The 16,557-nt window shown below is 37.0% G+C and overlaps 1 pseudogene; it reads left to right on the top strand.

Annotated features, from left to right (window-relative positions):
- Window positions 1-8,467: 8,467 nt before the first annotated feature.
- Window positions 8,468-16,077, top strand: LOC107857893 (annotated as a pseudogene).
- Window positions 16,078-16,557: the final 480 nt, after the last annotated feature.

Here is a 16,557-nt window from a genome sequence, read left to right as displayed (position 1 = left end):
AGTTTACACACCTTGTTTTCCTTTTCTGGAACCACAAAACCCTCAGGCTGTTCCATGTATATTTCTTCCTCCAATTCTCCATTTAGGAAAGCTGTTTTCACATTCATTTGATGGATTTCAAGACCATATACTGCATCCAAGGCAATTAATATTCGAATCAATGTGATCCTTGTTACTGGAGAGTATATATCGAAGTAATCAAGGGCTTCTTTTTGTTTAAAGCCATTTACTACAAGTCTTTCCTTGTATTTTACAATAGTACCATCCGCTTTCATCTTTCTTTTGAAGATCCATTTAGAACCTAAAGGTTTATTTCTGGGAGGAAGATCAACCAATTCCCATGTATGGTTACTTAAGATTGAATCAATCTCACTATTGACTGCCTCTTTCCAAAGGGATATATTCAAAGATGCCATCGCTTCCTTAAATGTTTGAGGCTCATTTTATAAGAGAAATGTTACGAAATTAGATTCAAATGAAGTAGACATTCTTTGATGTGTACTACATCTTGGATTTTTTTCATTATGTACATTCTCACTTGGTTCATTTCGAGGTTGTTTAGACCCCCCACTAGACTGTTCATGTCTAGTTTTATACGGATAAATGTTTTCAAAGAATTCAACTTGTCTGATTCAATTACTATATTTTCACTAATATTCGGATGTTCGGATTTATGAACCAAAAATCGACATGCTTAACTAGTTTTAGCATATCCTACGAACATGTAGTCCAACGTCTTAGGTCCTATCTTAACCCTTTTAGGCATAGGAATTTGGACCTTTGCTAGACACCCCCACACTTTAAAATATTTGAAGTTGGGTTTTCTTTCTTTCCATTTTTCATAAGGAATTTATTGTGTCTTACTATGGGGAACTCTGTTGAGTATACGATTGGCTGTAAGGATAGCCTCCCCCCATAATTTTTACGGTAAACCAGAACTTATAAGTAAGATAATCATTTCCTTCAAAGTTCAATTTTTCCTTTTCGTAATTCCATTAGATTGAGATGAATACGGGGCCGTAGTTTGATGGACGATTCCCACATATCGGCGAAGGGAGATTCATATTCTATGCCCCTATCACTTCTTATCATTTTTATCTTTTTATCTAACTAATTTTCAACATCAGTTTTATATTGCCTAAACGCATCTATTGCTTCATCCTTACTATTTAGCAAATAGACATAACAATATCTAGTGCAATCATACTTTTTCCCACCAAGTGATGATGTTGACTTCATATCACAAATGTCAGTGTGTACTAATTCTAAGGTATTGGAATTCCATTCAACAAACTTATAAGGATGCTTTGCATACTTTGATTCCACACATGTTTGACACTTTGATTTATTGCACTCAAAGTTTGGCAAAACTTCTAAGTTACTCAGTTTTCGTAGCATTTTGTAATTAACGTGGCCTAAACGTTCATGCCATAAATCATAAGACTCAAGCAAATAAGAAGAATTTGAACTTTTATTTGTTTCAACATTCGTTACATTCATCTTATAAAGGCCTTCGGTGAGATAGCCTTTTCCTACATACATTTCTCCTTTGCTGATTACAATTTTTACAGAAATGGTTACACATTTAAATCCGTTCTTGTCTAGAAGTGAAACAAAAATTAAATTCCTACGTAACTCTGGAATATACAAGACATTGTTAAGTGTCAAGACCTTTCCTGAAGTAATTTTCAAGCATATTTTTTCTGTTCTTTCTACCTTAGCAGTAGCGGTGTTAGCCATGTAGATCATTTTTTCTACTTGAGCCAGAGCGAATGATGAAAACAAATTTTTGTTGTCACATACATGACGGGTGGCACCAGAATCCATCCACCATTAGCGAGGATTTCCCATTGTTGTATTCTGAGAACATAGCACATAGATCATCGCATTCTTTATTGGATTCAATCATATTTGCTTAATCCTTTTTCTTGCCTTTCTTCGAGGCACGACAATCCGTGGACTTGTGACCAATCTTGCAACAATTGAAGCATTTTCCCTTAAATTTCTTCTTGGGCTGATTGCTTCATTGATCAACTTTCTTCCCTTTCTTAGAATTATTTTGGTCATTTTCCACAATATGTGCTACATTAATTGTAGAATTCCCTTCTAACCTTCTCTCGACAGCCTTATTATCCTCTTCAATATGTAGTCGGACAATAAGATCTTCGACCGCCATCTCTTTGCATTTGTGATTCAAGTAGTTTTTGAAGTCTTTCCACATAGGTGGTAGCTTCTCAATGATCGCTGCTACTTGAAATGCATCATTCACAATCAAACCTACAAAGCAGTTTATGTGAGTACTAAAAAAATTTTCAATTTGTTCAACTAAGGTATTTTTGAAAGATATACCTTCTGCTAAGAGATCGTGGATGATTACTTGCAATTCCTATACTTGAGAGACAACCGAGTCTTATATTTTTGTTCAAGTGCCTCCCCCAATTTCTTCGATGTCTTAGTTCCACAGTAAACATTGTAGAGGTCATCTTGTAGACCACTTAATATATAATTCTTACAAAGGAAGTTCGAGTGTTTCCAAGATTCTACAATCATGACATGATCTTTGTTCGAGGTTCCGCTGGGTACCTCAGGAGCATCCTCACTAGTGAACCTTTGAAGGCATAGAGTGGTGAGGTAAAAGAATATTTATTGCTGCCATCGCTTAAAGTCAATGCCCGTAAATTTTTCGGGCTTCTTCGCAGGTGCCATTGGTTGTGGAGTATTTGCTTGACTTGTTAAGGCAATACTGTCTGGTCCCACAGTCGTAGCCGCATCTTGCATTAGACTATCGTTAGTCACTTTTTCTGTCACCAAAAGACAATAATAGTTAGTATTTTCAGAATACTACTTATAAAGTTAAGCAACTTTAAACTCTTCTTCTTGTTTCTAGTTAACAATGAAGTTTTTATGACTTTCAATTGTCAACCGAGTGAATTTTAAACTTATAACAAAGATTTTATGTCTTCTAATCACTAGTTAAATTCAAAAGGAGTAGAAAGCTTAAAACTTTAATCTCCAAAAACAAGTAATACAGATTCTGAATTATTCCTTAAGATTGTTATATTGTATGTAGTTTGGGTACAAGAATCTGTATTTAAGCAACACAAAGTTCAAAGCAAGTTCAAGTTCAAGACAAGAACTTATGAAATTTCTTAACACCTTCAACACTAGATTATGAATAATCTATCTTAGAAGTGTGTTAATATTCAGAAAAAGATGAAACAAAAATTTAGATCAAGTCCCGCGACTTCACGGAGTGTTCTTAAGTAATAATTCCCCTCACTGTACCCGAGGTTATGGAATCTTCCTCCCAGGATAAAATGGCCTTCAATCCAAACAATAGCGGTACCTCAAATTGTCGGATTCTATGAACTCATTCAACAGTTTGATTGATCACACAAAATATTTGAAGACGAGAAGAGTTTATGTTTCAGAAATTATTTTTCATGTCTAAGCTAGTGGATGAAAGTAGGTTTATATAGCCATAACATGGCTTTTCTGAAAAGAGGCAATGGTTCTCTTAAAAAGGTGTAACCTTTCCTGAAAAATCATGTCTATTCATCCAAACAGTATGTCTTTTCCGAACAGGCATGCCATTTCATGAATCAGTGTGTCATTTTACTGAATGTTTGTATCTTTCCGAAGCATCAGTTCATAACATTGCATCAGTTCAGTTGGAAATAGTTCATTAGTTTAGTTCGAAACATTGTAATAGTTCGCTGTATACATGCATATAAATGGAGGATAAAATACAGAAAAATTTCCTGCGTTTCTATCATTTTTCCTTTGGTATATTCGGATCAGATTTTGATCAAATAAATTTTGTCCAAAAAGATAGATCTCATCGATTGATCATTTGCCAAATCCAAATCCAAATCCAAATCCAAATCCGAAACTGAAGCCAAGCTGAGCGAGCGATGGCGATGACAACGTGAGGCACCACCTTGTTCTTGCCTCACTATCCATGTGGAGTAAGTATTCTTTATTAAAAACACTCCAAAGTTCTCTTCTCCCACCAATGTGGGAGATTTAGTGAACTTTCTAATTTGGGAGTACACTTTCTAACTTAGTGTCTCCTTCCCTCTATTTTCCATTCACACTTCTTCCATACATATTGAAACCAACAATCCCCCATATGAATGGGGAATGACTATTTTTCGTAAAAGTTTTACGGACAAGTATGTGATCATCAAGAAAATACTGATTGCATCTGGATAAGTGGGTTTCCCTTTGAACTTTCCATAGTGAACATGCATCGAATGCACTCGGTCAATCAGTAGATTTGATATCTTTGAACCGTCGAGCTTTAATGTACACCTAGACTTTCTCATGGTTTTATTCTTTTCAGCCATGAACACGTCCCGGTTTTATGTGAGCTTAGATAATAGGCCTTTACTAACATTCCCTTTGAAGCAACTTCCACTTCGCCCTCACATAGGTAATTTCTATACGTTCAATCCTGTAGATTAAACTATTTGGTCAAATCTGCCAAATTTAGATAATCATTAGAAAAAATTTTCACCTTAAGTCTTAACCTTGTTTACCAAACATTGTCTACATCATGAGAATGAGTTGGGTAATTGACAATGTTGAACCTGTCAGACACAATGCTGACTTGTTTTAGGCCTTAAACCTATTCTCTTGGATGTCCGTTCTACTCCTTCTCTAGATAGGCCTTTTATAAGTGGATCTGACACATTATCCCTTTGACCTTACATAGTCAACAGTGATAATTCCACTAGAGAGAAGTTCCCTAACGATATTATGTCTCCATCATATGTGATAAGATTTACCATTGTACATCATGCTCCCTACCCTACCTATTGCCGCTTGGCTATCACAGTGTATACATACTGGTGCCACTGGTTTGGGCCAATAAAGAATATCTTCTAAGAAATTCTGGAGCCATTCTGCTTCTTTACCGGCTTTATTCAATATGATAAATTTAGATTCCATTGTAGAGCGAGAAATACAAGTCTGTTTGGATGATTTCCAAGAGACTGCTCCTCCACCGCTAGTAAATACATATCCACTTGTAGATTTTAATTCGTTCGATCCTGTGATCCAATTTGCATCACTATATCCTTTAAGTACCATGGGATATTTATTACAATGCAAGGCATAGTCTTGAGTGTATTTAAGATACCCCAAAACTCTTTTCATTGCCATCCAATGAGTTTTGTTGGGATTATTTGTGTACCGACTCAATTTACTAATAGCGCATGCTATATCTGGTCGTGTACAGTTCATTATATACATTAAACATCCCAATACTCTTGTGTACTCCAATTGTGAGTCGCTTTTACCTTTATTCTTTCGAAGTGCAAAGCTCACATCCAAAGGAGTCTTGGCAATACCGAATTCCATATACTTGAATTTGTCAAGTACCTTTTTGATATAATGGGACTGTGACAATGCCAACCCTTGTGGAGTTCTATGGATTCTTATACCTAAGATCACATCCGTAACTCCAAGGTCATTCATATCGAACTTGCTTTTGAGCATTCGTTTTATTGTATTTATGTCTGAAATGTTTCTACTGATGATCAACATATCATCCATATGTAAACAAACAATGACTCGGTGATTCGGAATGTTTGAAATATAAACACATTTATCATATTCATTTATTTTGAATCCGTTTGCCAACATGGTATGGTCAAACTTCCCATACCATTATTTTAGTGCTTGCTTTAGTCCATACAATGACTTAATAAGTTTACACACCTTGTTTTCCTTTTCTGGAACCACAAAACCCTCAGGCTGTTCTATGTATATTTCTTCCTCTAATTCTCCATTTAGGAAAGCTGTTTTCACATCCATTTGATGGATTTCAAGACCAGATACCACAGCCAAGGCAATTAATATTTAAATTGATGTTATCCTTGTTACTGGCGAGTATGTATCGAAGTAATCAAGACCTTATTTTTGTTTAAAGCCATTTACTACAAGTCTTTCCTTGTATTTGTCAATAGTACCATCCGCTTTCATCTTTCTTTTGAAGATCCATTTAGAACCTAAAGGTTTATTTAGGGAGGAAGATTAGCCACTTCCCATGTATGGTTGCTTAAGATTGAATCAATCTCACTATTGTCTACCTCTTTCCAAAAAGATGAGTCCGAAGATGCCATCCCTTCCTTAAATGTTTGAGGCTTATTTTCTAAGATAAATGTTACAAAATTCGATCCAAATGAAGTAGACGTTCTTTGACGTGCACTATGTCTTAGATTTTCTTTATTATGTAAATTCTCACTTGGTTCATTTTGAGGTCATTTAGACCCCCCACTAGACTGTTTATGTCTAGTTTTATACAGATAAATGTTTTCAAAGAATTCAACAATTACTGTATTTTCATTAATATCTGGATGTTCGGATTTATGAACCAAAAATCGACATGCTTTACTACTTTTAGCATATCCTATGAATACGTATTTCACCGTCTTAGGTTTTATCTTAACCCTTTTAGGCATAGGAATTTGGACCTTTGCTAGACACCCACATACTTTAAAATATTTCAAGTTGGGTTTTCTTCCTTTCTATTTTTCATAAGAAATTAATTGTGTCTTACTATGGGGAACTCTGTTGAGTATACGATTGGCTGTAAGGATAGCCTCCCCCCCATAAGTTTTACGGTAAATTAGAACTTATAAGTAAGACATTCATCATTTCCTTCAAAGTTTGATTTTTCCTTTCCACAATTCCATTAGATTGAGGTGAATACGGAGCCGTAGTTTGATGGACGATTCCATTCGCTACACATATTTCGACGAAGGGAGATTCATATTCTTTGCCCCTATCACTTCTTATAATTTTTATCTTTCTATCTAATTGATTTTCAACTTCAGTTTTCTATTGCCTAAACGTATCTATTGCTTCATCCTTACTATTTAGCAAATAGACATAACAATATCTAGTGCAATCGTCAATAAAAGTTATGAAATACTTTTTTCCACCACGTGATGGTGTTGATTCATATCACAAATGTCAGTGTATACTAAGTCTAAGGGATTGGAATTCCTTTCAATAGACTTATAAGGATGCTTTGCATACTTTGATTCCACACATGTTTGACACTTTGATTTATTGCACTCAAAGTTTGGCAAAACTTCAAAGACTAAATTTTCGTAGCATTTTGTAATTAAAATGGCCTAAATGTTCATGCCATAAATCATAAGACTCAAGCAAATAAGAAGAATTTGAACTTTTATTTGTTTCAACATTCATTACATTCATCTTATAAAGGCCCTCGGTGAGATAGCCTTTTCCTACATACATTTCTCCTTTGCTAATTACAATTTTCCCAGAAATGGTTACACATTTAAATCCGTTCTTGTATATAAGTGAAACAGAAATTAAATTCCTACGTAACTCTGGAACATACAAGACATTGTAAAGTGTCAAGACCTTTTCTGAAGTGATTTTCAAGCATATTTTTCCTATTCTTTCTACCTTAGCAGTAGCGGTGTTAGCCATGTAGATCATTTCTTCTACTTGAGCCGGAGCAAATGATGAAAATAAATCTTTGTTGGCACATACATGGCGGGTGGCACCAGAATCCATCCACCATTAGCTAGTATTTCTCACCAAGTTGTATTCTGAGAACATAGCACACAGATCATCGCATTCTTTGTTGGATTCAATCATATTTGCTTGATCCTTTTTCTTGCCTTTCTTCGGGATGCAACAATCCGTGGACTTGTGGCCAATCTTGCCAGAATTGAAGCATTTTCCCTTGAATTTCTTCTTGGGTTGATTGCTTCCTTGTTCAACTTTCTTCCTTTTCTTAGAATTGTTTTGGTCATCTTCCACAATATGTGCTTCATTAATTGCAAAATTCCCTTTTGACCTTCTCTCGGCAGTCTTATTATCCTCTTCAATATGTAGTAGGACAATAAGATCTTCGACAGTCATCTCCTCGCGGTTGTGCTTTAAGTAGTTTTTGAAGTTTTTCCACATAGGTGGTAGCTTCTCAATAATCACTGCTACTTGAAATGCATCATTCACAATCAAACCTATAAAACAGTTTAAGTGAGTTCCAAGAACATTTTCAATTTGTTCAACTAAGGTATGTTTCAAAGATATACCTTCTGCTAAGAGATCGTGGATGATTACTTGCAATTCCTGCACTTGAGAGACAACTGATTTGATATCTATCATTTTAAAATCCAGGAACCTTGCGACAAAGAATTTCTTAATTTCCACATCCTCTATCTTATATTTTCGTTCAAGTGCCCCCCACAATTCCTTATTTGTCTTAGTTCCACTGTAAACATTATAGAGGTCGTCTTGGAGACCGCTCTATATATAATTCCTGCAAAGGAAGTTCGAGTGTTTCCAAGCTTCTACAATCATGAAATGTTTTTTGTCCGAGGTTCCCTCGGGCACCTCAGGAGCATCCTCACTAGTGAACCTTTGAAGGCATAGAGTGGTGAGGTAAAAGAACAACTTTTACTTCCATCGCTTAAAGTCAATGCCCGCAGATTTTCTGGGCTTCTCCACAGGTGCCATTGGTTGCGGAACATTTGCTCGACTTGTTGAGGCAATACTGTTTCCCCCCACAGTCGTAGCCGCATCTTGAATTAGACTATTGTTAGTCATTTTTCCTATCACCACAAGGCAATAATATTTAGTATTTTCAGAATACTACTTATAAAGTTAAGCAACTTTAAACTCTTCTTCTTGTTTCTAGTTAACAATGAAGTTTTTATGACTTCCAATTGTCAACCGAGTGAATTTTAAACTTGTGACGAAGATTTTATGTCTTCTAATCACTAGTTATATTCAAACGGAGTAGAAAGCTTAAAACTTTAATCTCCAAAAACAAGTAATACAGATTCTGAATTATTCCTTAAGATTATTATATTGTATGTAGTTCTGGTACAAGAATCTGTATATAAGCAACACAAAGTTCAAAGCAAGGTCAAGTTCAAGACAAGAAGTTATGAAGTTTCTTAACACCTTCAACACCAGATTATGAATAATCTATCTTAGAAGTGTGTTAATATTCAAAAAAAGATGAAACAGAAATTTAGACTAAGTCCCCCGACTTCACGAAGTGTCCTTAAAGAATAATTCCCCTCACTGTACCCGAGGTTATGGAATCTTCCTCCCAGGATAAAATGGCCTTCAATCCAAAAAATAACGGTACCTCAAATTGTCGGATTTTACGAACTCACTCAACAGTCGGATTGATCACACAGAATATTTGAAGACAAGAAGAGTTTGTGTTTCAGAAATCATTTTTCATGTCTAAACCTGTGGATGAAAACAGGCTTATATAGCCATAGCATGCCTCTTCTGAAAAGAGGCAATGGTTCTCTTATAAAGGTGTAACCTTTCCTGAAAAATTATGTCTATTCGTTCAAACAGTGTGTCTTTTCCGAACAGGCATGCCATTTCTTGAATCAGTGTGTCATTTTACTGAATGGTTGCATCTTTTCGAAGCATCAGTTCAGTTCGAAACAGTGCATCAGTTCAGTTCAAAACATTGCAATAGTTTGCGGAAGCCGAAGTCGAGCAAGCGACGACGACGACGGCGCGAGGCACCACTTTGTTCTTTCCTCACTATCCATGTGGAGTAAGTATTCTTTATTAAAAACACTCCAAAGTTCTCATATTTAGTAAACTTTTCAATTTGGTAGTACACTTTCTAAATTAGTGTCTCGTTCCCTCCACTATTTTTTCCCTCCATTTTCTATTCACACTTCTTCCATACATATTGAACCCAACAATCATTCAGTTGCTTTGGTATACTTTTAAATGCTGTTTCTCTGTTACAAAGAAATCATATAAGAAGCTTTTGCTGGACAGACTGTTTTGGTTTTTGGGACCCCAGTTGTGTGTATACAAGTCCTTTTTGAATTTGGTTTCGTTGTTGGATCTAGTTATGATGCTTGTATTTGCTGCTCCTTTCTAATCCAGATATTGTCTGTTAAGGATGCTAGTTTCCATTTTCCTTGTGATTGTACTTGAGAAACCATAATTTCATTTCCTTCACATTGATCTTCAGTTTGTTTAGGCAGAAGATTGGGATCAAAGCTCCTTGGGCGATCTGATGGTTCAGGGGTAAATAAACTTTCATCTACATTTCTAGTTACTGGTTTCATGTCATCGTTTTCCAATTTTCTGTTGAGCGTTTAAGTTGAATGCCTTTCCCTTTTTTTCCCGAGAAGTTTAAGTGGGATACTTTTCCTTAGCCCAAGCCTTTGACATTTTTTCTGTTTCAGCAGAAGCTTGTCAAGGATTTTGTTAAGATCCTCAATCAAGTGAACTCTGAGGAAGTACCTGCTGGCTTGAAGCTCCCAGAGTCATATAGTCAACTGGTTTCTGAAATAAAAAACAAGAAACACAGCACAAAAGAATTTGCTTTGATGTTGAAGGGAATGGTTTGTGCATGTAATCGATCTCTCTCTTTATTTGTGTACTATTTATTTCTAGCTGCGTTAATTCTGCATTTCCATTTTGCTTTATTGTTACTCTTGCCTTTTGTTTTGGGTATCATGCACACTCATGGGGGTTGGTTGAGTTACTTCTTTTCCCCACTTTGTTTTGGAAAAGGAAAAATACAGAAATATATGAATAGCAGAATGAACGCATGAGATTGAGTCATTAATGGCAAAGAACCCTTCCTCCTGTCTACGTGGCCTGTTTGTTTGAGGTCATCAATACTTTTTCTTCTCTGAATGTGGTCCTACTGTTATATATTTTGCTGCACGTTTTCATTGTGATGTTTGCTATGCAATGAACTAGATGCTGCTGTTTTATGTTTGATGTATCGTAATTTATCAAAGACCCAAGAAAAAGAAGTTTGCTGTAAGTTCCTTGGACTTGGGTGCGTGTGTCCAATACAGGTGCAGGTCTAGAGGTCGGATCGTACGTGATCTAAAATTTAAGATGCGGAGTATGTATACGGGGTAGGGGGTGTCGTGATTTTGGTTATTGTAGGCGTATAAAGGCGGAGGAGGTCAAAGAGGCTATTCGTAGGATGCGTAGGGGTAGGGCGATGGGGCCTGACGAGATCTTAGTGGATTTTTGGAAGTATACGGGTGGGGCAAGTTTAAGGTGGCTGACTGGTCTGTTTAATGGCATTTTCAGGACGACGAAGATGCCCGAGGCTTGTAAATGGAGTACGATTATTCCGTTATACAAGAATAAGGGTGACATTGAGAGTTGCAACAACTACAGGGGTATTAAGTTGTTGAGTCACACTATGAAGATTTTGGAGAGGGTGGTGGAGCGGAGGTTGAGGAGGATCGTGTCTATTTTGGAGAATCAGTTTGGTTTTACGCTTGGTCGCTCGACGACAGAGGCAATTCACCTTGTGCGGAGACTAATGGAGTTGTATAGGGAGAGAAAGAGGACTTACACATGGTGTTCATTGACCTGGAGAAGACATACGACAAAGTCCCTAGGAAGGTCCTTTGGAGATGCATGGAGGCCAAAAGGGTTCCTGTGGAGTACATCAGATCGATTAAGGACATGTATGATGGAGCGAAGACTCGGGTGAGGATGGTGGGAGGAGATTCAGAGTATTTCCCTGTTTTGACAGGGTTGCACCAGGGATCTACTCTTAGCCCGTTTTTATTCGCATTGGTGATAGATGTTTTGACGCGGCGTATTCAAGGAAAGTTGCCTTGGTGTATGGTATTTGAGGATAATGTAGTTTTGATTAATGAGACTCGGTGTGCGTGTGTGTGAATAATAAGTTGGAGGTTTGGAGACAAAACCTGGAGTCTAAAGGGTTCAGGTTGAGTAGGACCAAGACGGAGTACTTGGAGTGCAAGTTCAGTGACCTGATGCTTGAGGACGAGGCGATAGTGAAGATGGATTCCAAGGTTGTCTGTAAGAGGAATAGTTTTAAGTAACTTGTGTCGATGATTCAAGGGAATAGAGAGATTGACAAGGATGTCACTCATCGTATTGAAGTAGGGTGGGTGAAATGAAGGCTTGCCTCGGGATTTTTGTATGATAAGAAGGTGCCTCCCAAGCTTAAAGGTAAATTTTATAGAGTGGCAGTCCGTCCGGCCATGCTTATGAAGCAGAGTGTTAGCCAGTTAAGAACTCTCATATCCAGAAGTTGTAGGTGACGGAAATGAGGATGTTGCGTTGGATGTGTGGGCTTACTAGGGGAGATAGGGTTAGGAATGAGACTATTCGGGAGAAGGTGGGTGTGTCTTCGGTGGAGGACAAGTAGTGAGAAGTGAGGTTGAGATGGTTTGAGCATATGATGAGGAGGGGCACTGATGCCCCAGTTCGTAGGTGTGGGAGGTTAGCTTCGGATGGTTTCAGACGGGGTAGAGGTAGGACGAAGAAATACTAGAGGGAGGTGATTAGAAGTGATATGGATTAGTTACAACTTAGTGAGGACATGACCCTAGATAAGAAGTTGTGAAAGGCGCGAATCAGGTTAGAGGGCTAGTGTGGGTGGGTGGAGCGTAGCTAGTAAGATAGGAGTGCTTTGGTGTAGCGTTGCCAGTAGTCGTAGGAGGATGGGTGTGAGGGGTGTGCTCCCGGTTTGATAGTGTTGAGTACTACTTTGTAGTTGTTATTTTCTGTTATTCCATCTTGTTTCATGTTTTATTTCGACTTTGTTTACTGTCTTTGATCTTGAGTTGGAGGTCTATCGGAAACAACCTCTCTACTTCTTCGGAGGTAGTGGTATGGACTGTGTACATGTTACCCTCCGCAGACCCCACTATGTAAGAATACACTAGGTATGTTGTTGTTGTTGTTGGGTCACGGATACGGGTGTGGGGATTCAGCTAAAAATAACTCAAATATCTAAAAATAGAGTTTTATGTTACGAGACATTATGTGGAAAACTTACAAAGTATTCTGGGGAGAAAAGATATGTTATTTTCTTCTCTTTCACCTTAGCTTTTGTTTCAAGTACAGAAATCATTATACCTGTCTCGAATTTCTCCGTCGAGTTTGGTCAAAGTATCCAAAATCAGTTGACTAACCAGTATGGATCCCACACTCACGTCGTGTGGGCACGGTGCGACACCGAAAGTGAAGAGACTGAACCATTTAGTGATATATTATTTACCACATAGTTGTGGTTCCTTTGATGCCTATGCATGCATTCAGATTCTGTGATGATCTGTATATAGCACTTATTAAACTTCCCTTTTACATTTTTCTTTTCATATGATGAATTCACTATTTTACAAATGGAGATATCTGAAAGGGAGATCAGGGAAGCAAAGTTTGCAGAGTTCACAAATAAACATTTTGCTGCAAGTGCAGTTCCAAAAGAAATTCACTGTCTTTCACTACGGTTGACTGATGAATACTTGAGCAATGCTCATGCACGCAAACAGTTACCTTCACCAGAACTACTCCCTTTGCTTTCTGACAACTCATTACACCAGTTTGTACTGTTGACTGATAACATCCTAGCTGCATCAGTTGTCGTCAATTCTGCCGTGCAGTCATCTCTGAAGCCTGAAAAGATTGTTTTCCATGTCATTACTGATAAGAAAACATATGCAGGCATGCATTCATGGTTTGCACTGAATCCCGTCTCTCCTGCTATTGTGGAAGTTGAAGGTATTCATCAGTTTGAGTGGTTGACAAGAGAAAATGTTCCAGTTTTTGAAGCAGTTGAGAGCCATTATGGGATTCGAAAATATTACCATGGAAATCATATTGCAGCTGCCAATCTCAGTGATATTACTCCACACTCTTTTGCCTCAAAATTGCAGGCTAGAAGTCCAAAATACATATCCTTGCTAAATCATATCCGCATATATTTGCCAGAGTTAACACTTTTTCATATGGCATAAATTGTCTTCTGTTGCTCTAACTTATAATTTGGAAGGATGAAATTGTCTGGTCAAAATGGCTTGACAAGAGAGGGATAACCTAGGATGGACAAGGTTGGGTATTCAAGTCAATAATGGAGCAAAAGTGGGAACGGCTGCTGTTGAGCTCCTGCATAGGGATATGGTGCAGAGGGGAGGTTTTTTTATTTACCATATCAAAACAAAAAACAGCAAAATAAAAAGCAAAAATTAAACTGTTAAGTCTATAAGGCTTACCCTTTATCCCTCTCTGTGTCATATGCATCTATCCTGCAGCCTGTTGGATGGATAACACTGGTTTTAAATTTTTAGTCATGACCCCTCAGAAATACAATTTCAGGATAAATACAGAGACAAATGATAGTTTTAATCATGCAAAATTATTGCTCAACCAAACTGCCTACTGTGGAATTGCTTCATCAATCTCAACCTAAATTTCAGTCAATTGTTGAGACTTCCTCTGTAGAATTTAGTATTTATACATTAGCAGTATGTGAACATTATCAACTTATTCATTATATACACGTAAGCAGAGGCATATGGTTTTCCACTCCTTACCCAAATTGTATGTTTGCATATTGCTAAAGGTAACAGATTATTAAGCTCCACAATCATTTTCCATTTACTTGCCAATAGAATGGAAAAGCAGTGTCTTATGTTGCGCTTCTCATAGCATATCTGCTAACAATTTTCAAGCTTCCAGTCCTTATGAACAAAACCATTGCATCCCTTACTGTGTGTCAGTGTTTGTTAAAATACTTAAATTGGACCATGAAGAGCATATGTTAGCATTTATTCGCTCCTCATTTTCTTCTTCTTGTTCCGTCATTTAGAAAATGTCCCATAAAGACTGCAACTGTGTAGCCCCAAGTGCTTTTCATTTCAGCAAGAATCTCGTGTTATACAGAATATTTCTTCTGTTTAATTTTCTTCTCCTTCTTGCTTTTGGTTCGCTTTCAAATTTGGATTTCCCTATTTTGCCACTTTATTTTTTCACATTTTTGCATCTCATCTTTCACGTGGTAGATATGTATGCTCTCTTGCCGGTACAAGCTTGAGATTTTTGTGTTGTATTTTGCAGCTCTTTCCAAACCTTGATAAAATGGTTTTCTTAGACGACGATGTTGTCGTTCATTGTGACCTATCACCCTTGTGGGACATAGACCTGAATGGTAAGGTGAATGGAGCTGTTGAGACCTGCAAAGGTGAGAAGATAAGTGGGTGATGTCTAAGCGATTCAGAAATTACTTCAATTTTTCTCATCCTCGGATAGCAAAGAATTTGAACCCAGACGAGTGTGCATGGGCTTATGGATGAATATCTTTGATTCGCGTGCGTGGAGAAAGACAAATATAAGAGATAGTTATCATGCATGGCTTAAAGAGTTAATCAGATCTTCACGATTTCTTAACCTAATCTTTAAATATGTTAATTTTCTAAATTCCATGAGATTATAATTTTTATATCTTTCAAGAGCTGGAGATTACTTTTTGTTTGATCTTTCAAAAGCTGCAGTTATTCCTGGATTCCTGCCTATGTCTTCATATAAGTTGTCTTCTTTTGTGGCTCAGTTAACTTTTTTTCTAATGACATGTTCATATAGGAGACACAAGTACATTCTATTTCAGCATTTTTCCTTGTTATATGAGATAAGCTTTACGGTCTTGGTTTTAATGATTCGACACATCACAGATATTGTGATTAAGAACTTTAAAAGTTCTAGAGGTCTTTATTGTCTAATTTTTTTGTCCATTGTTATTTCGACAAGGTATTAGCGTGGCATGGAATCTTTGCTTTACCTATTTTTGATTAATGGGATTGGTGTAGATTAGATGTTGGGGGACTAAATTCTGTTGTATTATGCCACTCAGGATTTATCTATTATTTCAATTCTGAAAATGTTTGAATAATTTGAACTACTTATAGTTGCAATTCAACTTGAAATCATGTAATCTAGTCCTCAGCGTTTCCTCAATTTTCTGGTGAATAGAAAATAAATAGGCTTTTGGTTTTAATTCTGAATCTTTTTGATCATTGTAGAATCTGAAGTCAAACTTGACAGTGAGGAAACTTGGAACACTGCCTCCTGCTTTGATTGCATTCAAAGGTCTTGTTCATCCAATTGACTCGTCATGGCACATGCTTGGTTTGGGCTATCAGAATAAGACCAAAGTTGAGAATGTGAAGAAGGCTGCTGTAATTCATTACAATGGAGAGTCAAAGTCTTGGCTTGAAATAGGCTTTGAGCATCTCCGTCTCCGTATTTTTGGACCAAGTATGTTAACAACACCAATGATTTTGTTACGAATTGCCACATATTGGAGTAGTTATACATAATGGTACTTTTTTTGTATGATTGAGACTTGGGAGATGTTATAGACAAGATCAGAAATTTCTTTTTATCAAGATTCTCCACTCACAGATGTTTGCTGTATGTTCCATGTCTTTACTGTAAACTGGTGATGTGATTCAGAGACATGAGTTGTTTCAACGTTTTCTGGTGCTACAGCTTTTGTGCTCTCTACGCCACGGTCTTTTCTCGTCAGTTTTACCTTTCAAATTGTGGAATTTACTTTGGATTGTTAATCTTTGGTTCTCATGTACCTCTCAAGTCCTAATCAATAGTTAGTGATGACATGGGAATATAGATTGATTGATTAGAATCAGTAGTTTCATCAAAAAAATACTTCTCCACATTTTATGGCTCCATCATCTTTCTCAGTGAAATATGATATCCCCATTTTCCAGAAAGTAG

Source organism: Capsicum annuum, unplaced genomic scaffold (assembly GCF_002878395.1).
Source record: "Capsicum annuum cultivar UCD-10X-F1 unplaced genomic scaffold, UCD10Xv1.1 ctg71694, whole genome shotgun sequence".
Lineage (NCBI taxonomy): Eukaryota > Viridiplantae > Streptophyta > Magnoliopsida > Solanales > Solanaceae > Capsicum > Capsicum annuum.
Note: the sequence above shows the minus strand (reverse complement) of the source record. Positions and strands in the feature narration are given on the sequence as shown.